This window comes from Balaenoptera musculus, chromosome 3 (genome assembly GCF_009873245.2).
Source record: "Balaenoptera musculus isolate JJ_BM4_2016_0621 chromosome 3, mBalMus1.pri.v3, whole genome shotgun sequence".
Classification (NCBI taxonomy): Eukaryota; Metazoa; Chordata; class Mammalia; order Artiodactyla; family Balaenopteridae; genus Balaenoptera; species Balaenoptera musculus.
Window position 1 is genome coordinate 25,896,150 of NC_045787.1, and position 19,581 is coordinate 25,915,730.

The 19,581-nt window shown below is 41.0% G+C and overlaps 1 protein-coding gene and 1 pseudogene across 2 annotated transcripts in view; one reads left to right on the forward strand and one right to left on the reverse strand.

Annotated features, from left to right (window-relative positions):
- The window catches only part of NPR3 (natriuretic peptide receptor 3), a 65,070-nt gene that overhangs the window by 28,438 nt on the left and 17,051 nt on the right, over window positions 1-19,581 (forward strand). The window lies entirely within an intron of this gene.
- Window positions 1,954-18,404, reverse strand: LOC118891925 (annotated as a pseudogene).

Consider the following 19,581-nt stretch of genomic DNA (forward strand, 5'->3'; position numbering starts at 1 on the left):
GGGCTCAGTAGTTGTGGCTCACGGGCTCTAGAGTACAGGCTCAGTAGTTGTGGCACACGGGCTTAGTTGCTCCGCGGCATGTGGGATCTTCCTGGACCAGGGCTCGAACCCGTGTCCCCTGCATTGGCAGGCAGATTCTTAACCACTGTGCCACCAGGGAAGCCCCAACATAAAGATTTGATATTTGTATATATTGAGAAATGATCACCACAATAAGTTTGGTTAACATTGATCATCTCACATAGTTACAAACAAATTTTTTTTTCTGGCGATGAGAACTATAAAAATCTACTATCTTAGTAACTTTCAAATATACAATACAGTATTGTTGACTGTGGTCATCTTGCTGTACATCTCATCCTTGGAATGTATTGATATTTATCTTATAATTGGACATTTGTATCTTTGAACCACCTTCATTACTAGAGTTTTCTAACTTTAATAATCTCTGCACTCCTGGAATAACTCTGCTCTCTCTCTATACCAAGTCTTGAACTCCTCGATTTCCCAGTTCATATCTTGGAGAATATAATTGTGGTTGAACCTGTACAAGTTTGCTTGGTGGAACTTTCCATGCTGGGTTGTCTCAAAGGCTATTGGCAGCCTGTAGATTAGGCTCTCTGGGTTGGAAGTTCACTCCTGTTTCACTCATCTCTGGTGGGTAGTTGGGTGGGTACACGTGTGTGATGCGATGGAAAATAGGATTGCTTAGGGCTGACCTATCACTGGGGCTCTGGGTGTTGCATGTACTGTAATTGTCTCATTATTACCACATGTATCTATGACAGTGTCTCCGCCATTCCTAGGGGTACTATAATAGTATTTTTAAAAGTATATTTGTCCTTTTACTAGTGAACCTGGTGGAAACCTAATCTATTCTAATGCATCATCTTTTAATAGGGCCCATTATATTGGGAGATGGTATAGCCTAATGGTTAAGTGTGCAGGCTTGAGGTTTCACAGACCTAGCTCTGCGTCTTTACTGCTTCGGTCTTGAGCATGTTTCTGAAACTGTGCCTTAGTTTACTGACTCTAAAATGGGGATAAATAATTTTTAACTGACAAGGTCACTGAAAGAACTCAAGCATTGTATATAAATAATATTGAACACAATGCCAGGCACTAAGTAAATATTCAATACATGGTAGCCATTATTTCTCTTACTTTTGTTTCTCATATTCCAGACCCATGTAACCAATGTATATGAGGCTCCTGCATGTCAATGTCCTCCCCAGCACCCCTGCTCATCCCTCAGATGTTAACTCAAATACCACTTTCTCAGGATGTTTTTTCCTGACACTCCAGACGAATCTCACACACTCTGCTCCTTTCTATCATAGCACGCCTCTCTGGTTGTAACCACAGGTCTATGTGTGGGATTTTTTAAGTTAACCTTGGCCTGACTCCTAGTTAACTAGACCTGACTCCTTTGCCAGACAGTAAGTTCCATGACAGCAGCAACCGTGTCTGTTTCTGTTCACTCTCACATCCCCCTTACTGTATGCTTAGCACAGAGGACGCAGCCAACAAATGTAAGCTATTATTATTATGCTTATTATTTGGGGTTATTATTGGACCAGAAGACCTCAAATCCAACCCCCTTCCTGTACAGTGGTGAAAACTGAGGCCCAGGGAGGTGAGGTGGCTTTTCCAAATGTAACCAGTATATTGCAATCAGTACAACGATGTTGGGTGGTGACAGAGTCCTGTGCTTAGACCTTATCAAGCACACAAAGCCAGGCGTTCAAATCAACTTATACTGTGGGAGATGGTACTGGGGGGTAGTAATGGGTTTTTACGGTGGGGATTCTGAAGACCATCTAGCAGGGGTCATCAGAAATCTAAAGTTAGAAGTAAAGCCCTACTGGAGAGGCCCTCAAATATCAGTGGGACTCCCAGCATGGCTCAGACAAGTGCTTGCCAAGTGTCTGTCTAGCCTCCTCTGGTGGGTTTTTTTTTGTAGTCAGGGTGGTCTTTATTGCCTTTCCCTTGGGCTAAGCCAGCACAAAGTCCTTCTGGAGACTCAAGCCCCACAGCAGGAATGGGAGGTGAGAGGGGCTGGGCTGACAGGAAGCCCTGCTCCAATGTCTGGGTCAGGCAGAAATGGCCCTTGTACCTTGGTCCTCTTGAGGCTTGACGGGCCTGCTTGGCTGTGACCACGGAGCTGAGGGGAAGCCTGTGCTGACTGGAGAAATCTCAGGCTCACAGGGTCCAGTAGGCGTAGATGAGGGTCCGAAGGAGGAAGATGGCCACAGACAGCAGCATTTACTTCTGGTTCTCCTGCTGAAGCAACTGCAGCTCCTTCTCATAGTTGGAGGCTTTGTTCATCAGGTGGCTTTTCTCCTTCTCCAGAGACCTCCTGGCCTCTGAGCTCAGCTCCGCCTCATAGAGCCTGGAGTTCACAGCCTCCAGGTCTCTCCGACGTTGTGACAGCTTCTTCTCCAGCCCATCGATCTCTAGAGCGATGCCCAGATTCTCCAGCTTCTTTTTAGTCACGTTACTTGCCAGGTTCCCGGAGTCATTATTGGACACTCTCTGGTGGTTTATATTGGGTCACCCACATGTGCAGTGGCTCTCACTCCAGGGTGTCTGGATGGAGCTGTTTGGCCTCTGCCACCGAATGGTTACAATTCTAGAGCACTGGTATTTGGTTTTAGAATGCGCTGTGTGGTGGCCAAGCCAAGATTAGTTGCATCCCCTGACTCCTGGTCAGTGGCTTTCTTTATCCACTACATCAGTCTGACCTTTTTAACAACAATGTGCCCAAGATGGGGGCAAACCCATGACCCGAAGATTAAGTGTCTCAGGCCCTACAAGTGAGCCTGGCAGGCAGCACAGGCAGGAGAACTTCCTTTACCTGCCCAAACACACACTTTTAAGATATCAGTTTCTCTTTACTCTTTCACATACTTGACAAAGTCCAGCTAGGACTCTGTCTCCTCTCCATCTGCAGCGATCTATTTTGCCTGTTTTCTTCTGAAGTGTAAACCACCATTTCCTAAAACAGCAGATGCTGTTTACTGAGCACCCCAGGGACCATGGCTGTGAACTTGATCCTGGACCATGTAATGGTCCCATCTTGGGTGGGATCTTCATCACCTAAAAATACTTGAGCAAGTATATAAATATCCATGGCCATGAGCTCTGGGAGGCTACAAGAGCTGCATTCCTGTGCCAGCACGGATGTGAAACATCATTCACTTCAGTGTCAGCACTCTGACACACTGATGGCATTCACACAAGTCTGGACAGTTTATCTTGCAGTAGACCAAATGTGGCACATGTGTGAAAATATCCATGTTTCTAGAGAAATGAAATCAAACACGGTGGAGTGGGTTCACTTAGTTCTTTAGTAGGAGGCTCCCTCCAAATTCATCCAACTTCCCATGACCTCTTTAAGTGGATGAGGGTTTCCTGAATTAGGGTGCATTAACTCTTTATAATTCTGTGCAAAATTTTGTATGTAAGTGCACATGTGTATATTTCTGGAGAGAGGGGCCAGCACCCTTCATCTGATTTTTAATGGGGCCAGTGTCACAAAAAGGTAAGAATCATTGAACTAGACCAGGGTTGGTCAGCATGCCATTTGAGCAGTTACTGTCCCAAGCCCTATCTACTCATATGGATAGGGTACAACATTGTGCAAGCAGGGCTGCATTGAAAAGTCACTCCCCTGGAAGAAAATGAAGAGACACCTGAATGCTCTAATATTTTTTAATCTTATATTCTAAAACCATTAGTTTTATTTCTGAGATGAAAGAGATACTAATTCATTTATTTATTCCTTCATTCTGAACTAGGGAGTCAGTCCAGTCTTTACAACTACCAGTGTTTTCACATGATGTCTTTAAGAGGTAGACTTAAATTTGTCCCAGCTACTATTTCTCAGTTTAGACTGAGCCAATGTTGGAGACCTCTTTTCCCCTCTGGCAGCTGCTCTGACTTCTCGGTCCTGTAAATCCCACTCTTGGCTTTGCCCCATTCTCCTATTGTGTTTGGCACTTCTGAGACCCATTCACGGGCTGGCCCTTTAACAGTTGGCTCTGCCCTTGGGTGAAGCTCACCCTCTTTCCTTGATGTTGTAGTTGTTTAAATCAAAACAATACATGATTTTTTAGATTGAATACAATGAAAGAAGACCCACACTGAATTAAAAATAAATTCATAATACTCTGAGAGTTAAGACAAACACAAGTCTCCGATTCTGCTCTTCTCCACTCCTGACTCCCATTCTTTGAAGTCCATAATCCTTAACGTTTTTATTGGCCTCTGCTGTTTCCCTTTATATTTCTAAAATAGCTTATTTATATTGATGTTTTGAATATTAAAAATTTTGATATTATTTTGTGATTTTGTAAAATGGAAAAAGATTTAGCTCCTTTATACACTCTTCCTCTACCAATACTTCTTTTTCCTCCCATCCTCCCAATATTTTATGACATAATTTTTAGTTAAAGGTATAGTCACAAAATAAAATTTGAAGCTAAAAAAATAGAGCTTTTATTATTATGACATGCATATATATGTATATGTATTTACAACTGAATCATGTAGTGTTCTATGATTATATTTCCTTTCCTACCTAGCTTTTCGTTTTTTCTGCAGTTAGTGATTTCCTTGGTTTTTTATTTGCTTCCATGTAATTCTCACTATTTCATTCTTATTCCCTCAGCCAAAAATTTTGGATAATGTTTCTTTTTTTACCCCTTTGTCTTCCTGCTCTAGTTTAGAGTAATTGCTTTCTTCAATATCAACCTTTAGCTCTCTCCTGTACCGGATCCTCTTTTTCTTGGATATCAAATCTCCTTCTTTGTTGAATTTCACCTTAGTTTTGAAGGACAGTGATGCAAGGATTCTTCAGTATATGCAAATTGATCAATGTGATACACCATATTAACAAATTGAAGAATAAAAAGAACCAGCTTTTAGTTTCATTGATTTTTGCTATTGTTTTCTTTGTTTCTATTTCATTAATTTCTGCTCTGATTTTTATGATTTGTTTCCTTCTACTAACTTTGGGTTTTGTTTGTTCTTTTTCTCTAATTGTTTTAGGTATAAGGTTAGGTTGTTTATTTGCGATTTTTCTTGTTTCTTGAGGTAGGATTGAATTGCTCTAATCTTCCCTCTTATGACTGCTTTTGCTGCACCCCATAGGTTTTGGGTCATCGTGTTTTCATTGTCATTTGTTTGTATATATTTTTTGATTTCGTCTTTGATTTCTTCAGTGATCTCTTGGCTATTTAGTAGCATATTGTTTAGCCTCTATGTGTTTGTGTTTTTTTACAGTTTTTTTTTCCTGTAATTGATTTCTAATCTCACAGTGTTGTGGTCAGAAAAGATGCTTGATATGATTTCAATTTTCTTAAATTTACTGAAGCTTCATTTGTGACCCAAGATATGATCTATCTTGGAGAATGTTCCATGAGCACTTGAGAAGAAAGTGTATTCTGTTCTTTTTGGATGGAATGCCCTCTAAATATCAATTAAGTCCATCTTGTTTAATGTATCATTTAAAGCTTGTGTTTCCTTATTTATTTTCATTTTGGATGATCTGTCCATTGGTGAAAGTGGGCTGTTAAAGTCCTCTACTATGATTGTGTTACTGTTGATTTCCCCTTTTATGGCTGTTAGCATTTGTGTTATGTATTGAGGTGCTCCTACGTTGGGTGCATAAATATTTATAATTGTTATGTCTTCTTGGATGGATCCCTTGATCATTATGTAGTGTCCTTCCTTGTCTCTGTGACAGTCTTTATTTTAAAGTCTAGTTTATCTGATATGAGTATTGCTACTCCAGCTTTCTTTTGATTTCCATTTGCATGGAATATCTTTTTCCATCCCTTCACTTTGTCTGTATGTGTCCCTAGGTCTGAAGTGGGTCTCTTGCAGGCAGCATATATATGGGTCTTGTTTTTGTATCCATTTGGCCAGTCTGTGTCTTTTGGTTGGAGCATTTAATCTGTTTACATTTAAGGTAATTATTGATATGTATGTTCCTATTACCATTTGCTTTATTGTTTTGGGTTTGTTTTTGTAGGTCTTTTTCTTCTCTTGTGTTTCCTGCCTAGAGAATTTCCTTTAGCATTTGTTGTAAAGCTGATTTGGTGGTGCTGAATTCTCTTAGCTTTTGCTTGTGTGTAAAATTTTTGATTTCTCCATTGAATCTGAATGAGATCCTTGCTGGGTAGAGTAATCTTGGTTGTAGGTTTTCCCCTTTCATTACTTTAAATATATCCTGCCACTCCCTTCTGGCCTGCAGAGTTTCTGCTGAAAAATCAGCTGAAAACCTTATGGGGATTCCCTTGTATGTTACTTTTTGCTTTTCCCTTGCTGCTTTTAATATTTTTTCTTTGAATTTAATTTTTGTTAGTTTGATTAATAGGTGTCTCAGAGTGTTTCTCCTTGGGTTCCCCCATTTTTTCAACTCTTCCAATTTCTTTTATTTTCTGTGATTGCCACAACTTTATCTTCCAACCTGTCTATTGAATTTTTAATTTTTGATATCATATTTTTAATTTACAAGACCTCTTTTTTGTTCTCTGAGTGAGTCTCTTTTTAAAAAATAAAACAATGACCTTGTTTCCTGGATGCAATATCTTCTTTTCCTGAGTATACTCTTTCATCAGTTCTAGAATATACTTCTTTCACATTTTAACTTATCTAAAGTTGAGATTCATTTTATAATTGGTGGGCTGTCATAATTTTTTCTTTCTAAGGGCACATATAACAAAGGTGCTTCATATAATTGCAGGTATTTCATATTTTTTGAGATTGTTTTCTTTTACTTCCTGCTTGCCTATTTCTTTCAAATTCCTTTCTAAAAATATTCATTTTGAATTCTTTCTCTTTCATATTATAAGCTTTTCTTAAACTGTTGGTAATCCTTATCTAAGTTCTGTGTGCATGGGAACTTGTCTAGTGGAGGACTTTATTGTAGGGTAATAAGGTGTCAAGTTGGCTTTTTCAAAGGGTTATCCCAAATATGATTATGTGAGGGTTGTTTCTCTTAGGCTGGTCAGTTTCAATAAATAATTCTCCTTCAAATAACTTCTTGAGAGTCATAAGTCTGCCCTACATTCTGGGAGCCTAGAAAGGGGGGACTCTCACCTTTAGGATTGAGGACTTTTCACTTACACGTCAATTTTCAGTATTATGCTTCACCCAATCTCCAGCTGTGACTTGTACCCTCCCAGTCGGATCTTTGTGTCAACATATTCAGACAATAAATCTCCTGTCTTCTGCCTGGATAGGAAGGGACAGTTTCTTCTCTGTGTAAGGCTTGGGGGGTGCGGGATCTGACATTTAAGTGCTTCTTGTACAAATTTTCAACTAATCCCAGTATTTCCAACCCCACTGCATCCCTACCTCCAGAGGTAACTAGTGTCTCCAATTCTAGAGCCTCTGGACTGGAGTTCTTTGCTTCTTGTTGGAGCTCCCTGTCATGCGCCCATGCACACTTGGATTTAGGTTTCTCGGGTCTATTGAGTCACCCCTTTCCAACTTCCAAAATTTTGTTGACTTTCCTCATCTACGATTTCCTTCCTGTACTCTTTCAACTTGTAAATTTACATCTTAAAAATTTCATTGTCATTTTAGTGGGGATTTTGCAGGGAATATATGTTTCAATGGTTGTGACTTACTGGAAGTCTCTCAGTACCATGAAAGTATGCAGAGATGGTGGTGCCATCTTTATTTTTTGGGGGAGGTTGTGGTTGTGGTAATCTAGTTATATTCAAAGCAAAGGAGGAAGAGGAAAAGAGAGAGAGTGTGTGTTTGAGAGAGGGATTCAGTGTATTTCTTTTAGTCCAGAATGCTCTTGCTCCTTTAGAATTTCCCATTTGGTTACAGTTTCTCTTCTAGTGGCTACTTAATCTTGGTTTATTAGCTCAGTGCTTTCTTTCTTACCCTCACAGATATGCCTGCCCTCTGTGATTCTTCAAAAGCATTTGTACAGAAGCAACATACATTAACAATAATATATACTCACTAAGAAAAGGCTTGTTCTTTTACAGGTTTGTCATACTAGTGTATGAAGACTTTATTTTACTTTATGTCCAGGGCTAAACTGTTTCCTCTAATATAGCTCTTATGCCAGTGTCATTTGAAAAAGGAACACATATAGGAATATCATCTAGGAATCCTGTTGCCAGTGTAGGTAGAAGTTTAGGTTTTAAAGTGGATTTTTTAAAAAGCTAAGATTTAAGGTTAAAAAATGGAGTATTTACATAAAAATAATTGGACCTGTTTGTGTCCTGGTGGGTTATTTGTAATTTATCACAATGCAGTGGTAGCAATTTTGCACCCTTTCTAGAATCTCTTAGGACTCTCTTATTGTACAACAAAATACTTCAGAAAAAAGTGAAAACATTGGAAGACATAAATTTGTATGGAGGGTTCCAGCATGGGACTCAGTCACCTTCCAGTGCAACCTTGGGTAGTAGAGACCATCTCCTCTGAATAGGATCTGTTCCCTAGTAATCTCCAATGTTGCAGACAGCATTATTCTAGAACCAAAGGCAATCCAGCTGGGGAAGGAGCTGTAGGAGAGAAGGCAGAGCTCCTGACCCTGGACTTGGGCTGAGAAGGCCCTTGGCTGGGTCCCTTTACTTCTTAGGGCTTCCTCTGTTGTAAAACCAGAGATTGGGGTCACCGCCTCAAGGGGCTTTCCTATTCCCAGGTTTCTGTTATTATATGTTGAAAGTGTTTTTCTAACTTTAGTCTTAATTTAGATGTTGTATTTCATTGTCAATATCTGGATATGGAATTTACTTACCCTTTATTGAAAAATCACAATGTAACAATCATCACAACCCACCCACCCCCATTTTAGGAGGATTTTATTCCAATAAAGTATTCTGCTGCTTATAACATTACATCATAAAAGTCTCTTGGAAATTTTCATGACTCCAGCTTTAAAATACAAAGGACCAACTTTTCTTCAGCTACAGACTGGTCACCATTCTGCAGCCTGAAACCCTTTGTATATGCAAAACTCATCTTTGTGTACACAAACTAAGTAATTGCAATGTTCTGCATCCAATTTGCATTTGCAGGGATCCAGCTGCAAGTGTCGTTCTGCAAACACAAAATTAGAGCCTGGTTTTTAAGAGTGGTTTAGATGCATTTTTTAAAAAAGTATTTTTCCAGTTAATCTCAGAGATGGCTTTTTGATGTTGTTGTTAAAGAAAGGTGTTTTAGTTATAGAGAATGTGCAGAGTCCATTTTTTAATGAAATAATGCTGCATCCTTGGTACTCTGGCTTTCAAATTCAGTTTCATACTTCTTAATGCGACCTCTGTTCTTGACTTGGGGTAGAATTTGGTAAATGCTGTTTTTATTTCTAACCAGGTATTCTGAGCAGGGGGTGATTTTATAAGCTTGGATATTTGCTCATTTGAGGTTAGCAGGCCACCCATAGCTTGTTTTTTCTCCTATTTAAAAGTTGAAATTTTAACTAATTAAACAAATATTCCGGCAGTGTCTGATGCACAGCAGAATTGTTAGGGAGGTAGGATGTGTATTGGGCCATCCCTCCCTCCCAGGTTTCCCTCTGACACTCAAAAATGAATTGGGAGCCTGGAGCCTGCAGCGTATCTAGCCACAGTATTTGAACAGAGACAAGGTTTAATAAAGCATTGTTTAGATAGGCCAGGCATTACATTTTGGAAAGTCCAAAATGTTGAAAAACAACACTCTCATTTCCTTCAATGAGGGGAAGGCCCAGCAGTAAAGCTGCCTAATCCAGCTTGTGTTTTGACACTGGCTTTGCACAGATGCAGTGTGGGAGGTGATATCAGTTGAGAAGTTATCAGCTCATCAGTGAAATTCTGGCCGGGCACTTCCCCCCTTATTGTCTTATATAATATCATTTAATTGGAACTGGATACTCTTACTGAAAATTTTCAGTTAGCTCTTCAGTAAAACCAATGAAAGAGAAAAAAAAAATGCAGCCGACCAAGCAGTATTTGCCCCACTTCTGGTGAGGGTGTGCACAGGCAGCCTTTTGTGTCTGCCAGAGCTGCATCAGAATAGGAGAATCCCCCCAACACCACCCTGCCCTGTGCCCTCACCCCCTTTCTTTAAAGTCAGCCAGGGAATAATTTGTCCAAATGAAAAGGCCCTTTCAGGCACTGGAGGGCTTTGCTAATTGTATTTGAAAGAATCAAAGCAAACCACAAGCTGGCTTTTAACAACAGAAGAGTAATGCGTTCACATACCAACATATTAATAAGATTAGTTTTATTAGGAAAATGTAATCAGGCAGAATAAGGACTGCAAGAGGAATGGCTTTTTAAAAGCCATTCTTTTATTTTCTAGCTAAAGAAATATCAGTCGGCTTTCAAAACGCATTTAAATAAAGATGTACTGAAATCTAAAAAAATACATCAATGTCACTTTCTTGACATAAAAGGGAAAAATGCTTTAAAATTGTTTATTTCTATAACTTTTAAATAGCTTTAGTTGTGCTAAATTAGAATAGTAAAAAAACTTGAGAATGTCCTGGCTAAAGTAGTTTTGTTTGATTGTAAATAGGTATCCATTTGCTTGTGATTTCTACATATTGGCAGGTGTGGATTTATTAATTGCAAAAATGCTGTTGAACTGGTGCAATTGGAAAATGTTCAAGGAGGATCCACAGCACCTATGAGAAATGATTTTTCCAAGCAGTAGACTTCATTTTGACCTTTCAAAAGACAATCACTGCATTTTTTTTCCCATTATGTGCGGTGATGTAGTTTCAGTTAGAAAGATATTTTGCAATAATGGTGACAATATACTCAAATGCGCATGACTAAAATAGCAATGCAGTGTGGAAATAAGTTTCACAATCCAAAGGCCAAGCTATTTTCCTTTGTTTTTCTTCCTGTATCGTCACTGAATGGAGTAGAAGGGCATTTCACACATTTGGCCAAACTCTTTACAGTGGAAGCACATTCTTTCTAGAAGAGTCAGGTCACTTAAAATATGGACTAGAGATGCATTACCAGTTCAGCTTGCAGAAAGAACATACATCAGCTTGAACAATTATACCCATTAGCATAAGTGAAGAAGCATGGGGCAGAACTGTAGAGGATGAAAGCTCAGAGTTCTTTTTTCTGCCTTTCTCCTCCCTTCCAACATCTCTGTGCTCTGGGGGCCTCAGCATCCTTCTTTCTCCACTTGGTGAGGAACTCATTTCCACAAAGATATTGGGGGTTCAGTAGATTAGCTTTACCAGGATATTTCATTTAAAGGAGGAACCTGGAAAAGGAAGACAACATAAGTAAACTTAAAGGTGATACTTTTCTGTTCCGTGGAGGAGATGAGTGAGTCTTTCAAGTGCCAGGCTTTAATCTTTCTACCGGAGAGCTCTGCTCAGGAAACATTTATTGAGTCAGGCCACCCTGTGGCTAGAGCAGCGTGGTACTTTCTAAACTTACATGAAGCTTTGCATTTTACTAATAGAGCAGCAGCAAAATGGCTGCATTTCACATAATTTAACAGGAACCAGAAAGGAGTGCCCATGTGTTCAGCCTTCCAAGTTGGAAGACGGGAGGGAGGCCGATGGGCCCCGTCGGTTTCGTTGGCCGCTGTGCTAACAGAGGACTCTGGTGTTTGATGCTGACTGCAGCCACAGTTATGAAAGTCCGTGGGCAGAGTCGGGTTCGTAAGGCCTGGCCATTGATGCTTCTGTCCGTATGAGTGGATATGGCGGAGGAGCCCAAGGTAGTGGTTCAGTAAATGTTAATTGATAGGCATTAAAAACAATCGATTGACCCCGGGGCATGCCACCTTGTGTGCAGAAGACGTTAATCTGTGAAATGGAGAAAACCACACCAGGTTGCTCTTGGAAGTTATGAAAAATGATTGTAAAGGGGTTTTCGAAGCTTAAGCGCTTTGACTGATAGTGTCGGAAGAAAACAGCCCCAGCTGCAGAGAGCAGAGCATCTCTGTGGCCCTGTGAGCAGTGTGCAGTAGCAGTGTCAAATAGCATCCTTTCTGGGGTCCAGCCAATTGTTAAAAGGGAGGAACTAGAATAATATATTGCTGGGGGCTCAACCCCTTCCTGGTTATGAAATTCGAAAGTGGCTTAAGTTGTAGGAAATTATTTTGGATTAGTCTTTATCATCTGATTTCCCCCCTGGAGAGAACTTGCTTCATTTTATAAGGTTCTAAAAATCTTTTTTTTTTTTAAAACAAGAGGCATCAGCCACCATGTCCCTCTCTCTTCTTTTTTTAAAAAATTTTATTTATTTATTTTTGGCTGCGTTGGGTCTTCATTGCTGTGCGCAGGCTTTCTCTAGTTGCGGCAAGCGGGGGCTACTCTTCGTTGCGCGGGCTTCTCATCGCGGTGGCTTCTCTTGTTGAGGAGCATGGGTTCTAGGCGCACAGGCTTCAGTAGTTGTGGCACACGGGCTCAGTAGTTGTGGCTTGCGGGCTCTAGAGCACAGGCTCAGTAGTTGTGGTGCACGGGCTTAGTTGCTCCGCGGCATGTGGGATCTTCCCGGACCAGGGATCGAACCCATGTCCCCTGCATTGGCAGGCAGATTCTTAACCACTGCGCCACCAGGGAAGTCCTGGTTCTAAAAATCTTGCTCCCACAGACTGTGGTTTACAGATAAGGAGGAGGTGAGCAGAAAATTTGTGTGTGTATAATGAACAATTTAACAATTGGCCTAAATTTGGGGACCTGTGTAATTTCCTTTACCGTTATCTCTATGTGGGATAATTACTAAATCACTGAAGTAAGCCAGCTCTGTTTTTACCCTATCCTAAAGCTCTTAAAGAGATTTCATTTATTGGTAAATAGTCCTGCATCAGGTTGGCACTCTAACTTGCCCATTGTTGCTCTACAAACTACATTCATTTCAATTTGGGGCCATTTTCTCTTTTCGTAACTCAGCAGTGACTGAAATATACTCAACAGTATATTTATGGCAACCCTATGTCTAAGAATTTCCTGGGTAGAACAGATTTCAGATACAGCACATATGCCCTCTAGATGCACATGCGTTTTTGTTGATCATTTGACCCTATGTATCACCAGGCATACAGTTAAGCCTGCAGACAGTTGTTCATTGAAGCTGTATGCCCACCATTGCACACTTACTGAGCGCCTCCTTCAGGCAAGGCACTGTGTCCTGTGAGGACAATTCATCACTTGTGTGGGTGGCTCTTGAAGGATGGGTAAGAAGAGATGGGTACAGAAGAGCCTCCTCAGAGAGGCCAATATAGGGAATCCCAGCTTAGAAGAAGGAGGCAGTAGACACATTTAGGGAATAGTGAGCAAAATCACCTGGCTTGAATGAGGGGATTTTGTAGAGGAGGAGTTTGGAAAGGTCTCTCTTTTTTGAAATTTGCTCCTGCCTTGGCTGCCAAGACACCACCGTGTCTAAGTTCTCTGCCTACATTGTGGACTTTCCTGGTCTCCTTTCATGACTCCCCTTTTCCACTTGCTCCACAAATATTAGTGTTTCCCAGATTCTTTCCTTGGCCCTTTTTCTTCTCTAAACACTTTCTGGGCAGCACATCCACTCGCCTGGGTGGGATGTTCATCTTGATGTGGATAACACCTAAATTTCTATCTCCAACTCCGGCCTGTCTCTGAGTGGCAGGCCCCGAGTTCCAATTGCCCATTGGCACCTCTGCCTGAATAACACTGTGTCTACCTGCCTCATCCTTTCATTCAGAACTGCTCCATTCTGAGCTCTGCTGGACCAAGCCTAGAGGGGGAGTCAAGGAGGATGGAACTCCGAGTTCAAAGAACTTATTCTGCACGCAGAAGAAAGTAGAAAGTAGGAGACTGTAGTCAAAAAGAGATTTTCGGGCTTCCCCGGTGGCGCAGTGGTTGAGAATCTGCCTGCCAACGCAGGAGACACGGGTTCGAGCCCTGGTCTGGGAAGATCCCACATGCCGCAGAGCGACTGGGCCCGTGAGCCACAACTACTGAGCCTGCACGTCTGGAGCCTGTGTTCCGAAACAAGAGAGGCCGCGATAGTGAGAGGCCCGCGCACCGCGATGAAGAGTGGCCCCCGCTTGCCACAACTAGAGAAAGCCCTCGCACAGAAACGAAAACCCAACACAGCCATAAATAAATAAATAAATAAATAAAATTAAAAAAAAAAAAAAGAGATTTTCAAGGATTTGAAAGTAGAGCAGTTCTGGGTGATGATATGATCTTTGCTACCCAAAGGGTGGTCTATGGACCAGTGGCTTCAGCATCACCTGGGAGACTGTAGAAATGAGGAGGTGTAGTGCTCTATCCCTCAGACCTGCTGAATCAGAATCTGCATTTGAACAAGATTTGCAGGTGAACTGTGTGCACAGTTCTGAGAAGCTTTGGCCTAGGGTATGTGCATGAGCGTGAATTGATGAAGTTCAGCGGAGATGAAATTCATCAAATAATGGCAGTCAGTGAACCAAGAGGCTACAATGTTCAATGAATGGATAATGCACAGGGAGATTGAAATGGTTCAGTACGAATGCAATAATGTGGGTGGAGAGGAAGAATGTGAGCTGACTGCCAACCTCCTTAATGCATTCATTATGCCTTGGGAGTGAGGGAGGGTCCTTGCGTCAGATGACAGTGATATTTGACAGGATTTTTGACATCTTAGTTCTTTGAGAACGGAGCCTCTGATTAGGATTTTTCCCCTTTAAGTTCTGTGCCTCAGTTCTTAAAAAAGATATAGCAGATCCTTAAATAATGATGAATTGACTTTACGAGCAGTGGGCTTAAACAGATTAAGCCTTTTGGTCAATTTACATTTTTTTTAAAGGGAACCTGGAGCTAACTTAAACAATCTGGTATCCAATATCACCTTTTCTCCCCCCTCCTTTGATTATACTTTCCAGACAGTTAATTAAAAATGTGTTTGCTAGGGCAAACTTCTTCGTTCTTTTTTTCTCTCTCTTGATGTGCATATAACATCTTGGAAGTCCTATACATGTTAGAGAACTCATATTGATGCTCTATCCTTGGGTGTGAGTTTGGTCTTTAAGGAGGTGCCTTGCTTGATAGACAGATCAACACTGATGATGCAGGTACTGATTTGGAGCCAGGAGACTTGAGTTCCAGTCGCAGCTCTGTTCTTACTATCTGTGCAACGTTGAGTGAATCAGGCAACTATTACAGGCTTCAGCTTCTCAGTTACACAATATGCTGGTTGGACTATATGAGCTCTAAATTCTCTTCGAGTTGTAAACTTGTGATTCTGTAATTCTTTTAGGCTGTTAAGAATGCCTGTGAGGTTAAAATGATGAATCTCCCTAAGATGTGTACCCAAGGGTCTCTCTTGTATTGTGGCCAATATATTTATGGAGCTCAGTGTCATTCTATCCATGATTCAAAATCATGATACATCTGCATCTAGAGTACTCTGCATAGTTCTGGTAACTTTCTTAAGAGAAACAAGTTTCCTCACATTAGTAGAATATGTTAGCCCTAAATGTTTTTAAAAAGAAATAGAGTATCTTTTAATTGCCCAAGGGAGTGAAACAATTTTTTTACGAAATAGACTTAAAAAGATCAATCTCTTTGAAATGTTGCACCATCCAACCTTGTGAAGACCATGGGGCATTTCTTGAAATCTGAAGACTTAACTGAATTCTCAATCTGTAGACCTGAAGGGATACTTTCAGGATAATGACAAGGAATGACTATTTTTCCTGGTAGTTAGTAAGCATATGAAACTCATTACTTGCATAGTTTCCAAAGGCTGTCTTAACATGGGTTCCAGAATGATTTAGTTCAGTTCATTATGCTGGATCCCAAATGGGATTCAGAGCGTGTTGATCTTTTGGTGTGAGGCCCTATTCTTTAAAGTTGATATTTGAGATATACAAATACCTTTAAAGAATTATTCGTTTAAAAATTAAAAATGAATTTAGTTCAATGATAGAAAACAGAACTGGACTGGACAAGACATGAATGTTGACCTTATGATTATGTATTTTCATATGTTCTTATAGAAGCTACTGTGGAAAGTTTTCCACAATTTTCCAGACTTGGGATATTCATTTAGGGAATTAATAAAGAAAATTTTTATTATGGGAAATTTTAAGTACATACAAAAATGGAGACCACAGTATGTGAAACTCTGTGTCCTCATCACTCAGCTTCAATAATTAACCAAGTCAGTCTAATTTCATCTCTAACTTTTTTCCCACCCTTACCCCTAGGCCCTGGTAATTCTGAAGCAAACCTAAGGCATCCTCGTTTCATCTTAAGCATTTTAATATGTATCTCAAAGATAAGTTTATTATTTTATTTAAATAAAATTTATACACAATGAAATCCATAGTTCTTGATTGTGCTATTTGATCACCTCTGATAAATGTGTATGTCCATGCAACTACTACTCCTGTTAAGATATAGGAGATTGCATGACCACATGCAGTTTCCTCATGTCCCTTTCCAATCAGTTTCTACCCCCATAAGCAACCACTCTCCTCCCCCCACATCTTTAATGAGCTATAATTGACAAATAAAGTCACATAAATTTAAGGTGTACAACATAGTGATTTACTATATGTATACATTGTGAAGTGATTACCACAATACGGTTAGTTAACACAATCACCTCATATAGTTACCTTTTCTATTTTTATTTTCTGGTGGTGAGAACATTTTAAGATTTACTCTCTTAGTAAATTACATGTATACAATACAGTATTGTTAACAATAGTCACCATGCTGTACATCAGAGCCCCAGGACTTATTCATCTTATAACTGAAAGTTTTTACCCTTTTACCAGCATCTCCTCATTTCTCCCACTCTCCAGCCTCTGGCAACCACCATTGAACTCTCTTTTTCTATGAATCTGACTTTTTTAGATTCCACACAGGTGAGATCATATAGTATTGTCTTTCTCTGTATGGCTTATTTTACTTAGCATAACGCCCTCCAGATTCATCCATGTTGTCACAAATGGCAGGATTTCCATATTTTTTTATGACTAAATTCTATCTGTCTCTCTCACACATTTTCTTTAATCATTCATCTGCCAGTGGACACAGTTGTTTCCATAGCTTGGCTATTGTGAGTAATGATGCCATGAACACAGAGTGCAGTTATGTCTTCCAGACACTGACTTCAGTTCCTTCAGATATATATCCAGAAGTGGGATTAATAGGTTTAATAGGCCTTTTTATTCACAGATGGGGCAAGGGCCACTTTAGCTGAGTCAGAAATCCTGATTCCCTTGATCTGAGCTGCTGGTTTAAGTATCTGCTTAAGAGTTAGCGTGTTGCCTCACGTCCCGTCTCCTCTTTTCTTCTTCCATCTTCTGCCCTCTAGTTCCATCTCTAGGTGCGGGTTCTGTCCCTCCCTCATCTTCAAGTACATTGTTAGTCTTCTCTTTTATAGACCCTCGCTGGTCTTTCCAGCCTATGTGCTCAACTTGTAGAACTCCCCAACTATTAGCCAGTTGGAAGCAGAAACCAGAGCACAAAGCTGTTTTACAACCTTAGCTGGCTGAACACATGTGCCAGTTGGATAGACGTCATAACTAGGCAAGCCTGGTTTGGACCCCTACTTAAGAACTTGCCCACCCAACATTTTCTGCAGTTTTGACCCCATCCACCGACAAAGATCTCTCATTTCTGTTTAGGATGTTAGTCAGAGTGTCTCTTACAGGATAATAACAGTGTCCATCTATGAAGGTTTTGTAAGGACTAAACACAGTAGAACTTAAATTCTATTAAGTTCAGCTCCTAGAATATAGGAGATGTTCAATATTATAGTTAATACCTGGAAGTAAAGAGAACTGCTTGACTTTGTTCAATCTAGCATTTTGTAAACCTGTTTAACCATGATAGTGCTATTTCTAGAGCCATCTGTTAATATTTTAGGGAATGCTGCTCCTGTATGGAATGCAGCTTCGGAAACTCTGAATTAAGAATTGAACAAAATTAAGCTGCTGACTGTTCACAGTGAGTGAATAAACCAGTGCTGCTTGAACTGGGAGTTGGGCTTCTGGATCTTAACTCAGTCCTCACCACACCTTGAAACTGCTTGAATAAGAAGGAGAGGTTTCATTTTATGACACAAGACAGAAATGAAAAAAAAAAAGTCATCCTTATACAAAGCCTAGATTTTTGTTTATCTCTTCCTTGTAATCACATCTCCAGGTGACTCAAGAAATTTAAGGAAAGCTATCTGAAGTTCTCAGGATCAGCTTTCAAGGATGTCGTCAAGGTGGATAAAGTAGAGTCTACATGCGTCTTCTGATTTTGGCCTTTCAGAAGGAGTGAGGCCAGAAATTGTCCCCCTGTGTTCCCCGATCTCCATCTCACTCTGGCTTGGTCACCCCACTTGCAGTCTTGGGGCTGCCTCACCGTCCAGCAGAGTGAGCAGGGCACTTGCTGCCTGCCTCGGCCCTTCCCCCTTGGGTTTGGTGTGTGTGTTTACCCACCTCGACATTGTGCCCGACAGGAACATAGACCCCTGGAAAGAAGGCCAGCAAGTGTCCAGAGCATTCTATGGGGGTCGGGTCCCCAGGCTTTCCGGAGGCACATCTGGTCGGGCACTGGTGGGACATCAAGGCCAAGGACAGACTTTGCTCACCTGATCATCTGAAAGCCAGAGACGATTATGTCATTAGGTATGTGCATTTCTCAACTAAGCCTTCAAGAGTGATAGGTGATGAGAAGCATCCTTATGTGACGTGTGTGTGGGACACATTCAAAGGGCACATGTATCAGATGACCGAGTTCCCTGTGTGAGCGCTGGGAGAACTTTAAAAAGTCATTCTCGTGCTTGTGCTCCACACCCACTAATTCCAGGAGTCCAGTTCCACGGAGTTCTCCTCCACCTCGTTTCTCGGGGCGGCTCTCCTGGCTGAGGTTGCCTCATGTAAGTGGATGCCGTCCACCAGCACCGCGGCACCTGCGCGCAGCCTGCACTGCCATTCCCGTCATTAGAAGGGCAGCCGATTGCAGTAGAATGGGAGACACCTGAGGGGTCAGAACTTGACTGAATGATCTTCCCAGGACTGCTTTTGTTTAATGATCCATTTTGTTTTAGGTGATGAGAGAGAGAAAAAATTCTGCTTCTATTTGCAGGCAGCCACACTTTAGGCTAGGAGACCCAAGTTAGTTTCCCAGTCTAGGGCATTACTATAGGGGCAGAGCTGAGCCTGGGATGCAGACAGTCATTTGGGCAACTTAGGGCCCATCCCCACCCCAAAGAAGTCTGCCAGACGATATGGCAATTCTTCGGCCAAGCACAGGGCCGGACCCTGGCTCTCTCCCAGGTCTCCTGCCTGACTGTTGGTAAGCCACTTGCCCTTTGCATTTCCTCAGAGTTACTAGGATAAGGGTAAAAATTTTCAACTTCACTTTCCTCAAGGCTAAAATAAGTCAGCAAGTGACCAAGTGTGAATTCCGTGAAGGTAGGCCCAGTATAGAAGAGCAGACATTGGGGTGTATGCCCGTAAGAGTGAGAACCCCTCTTTTGTTGCTGAAGAATTGGTGATATCACTTGATTTATGGAAGTTCCTGCTGTTACTCTATATTGTAGATTTTTAATTTTATGATTCAAAAGAAAATGGAATGAAAACAGATAGGATCTATATTTTCATTGTATGGAGGTCATGTGT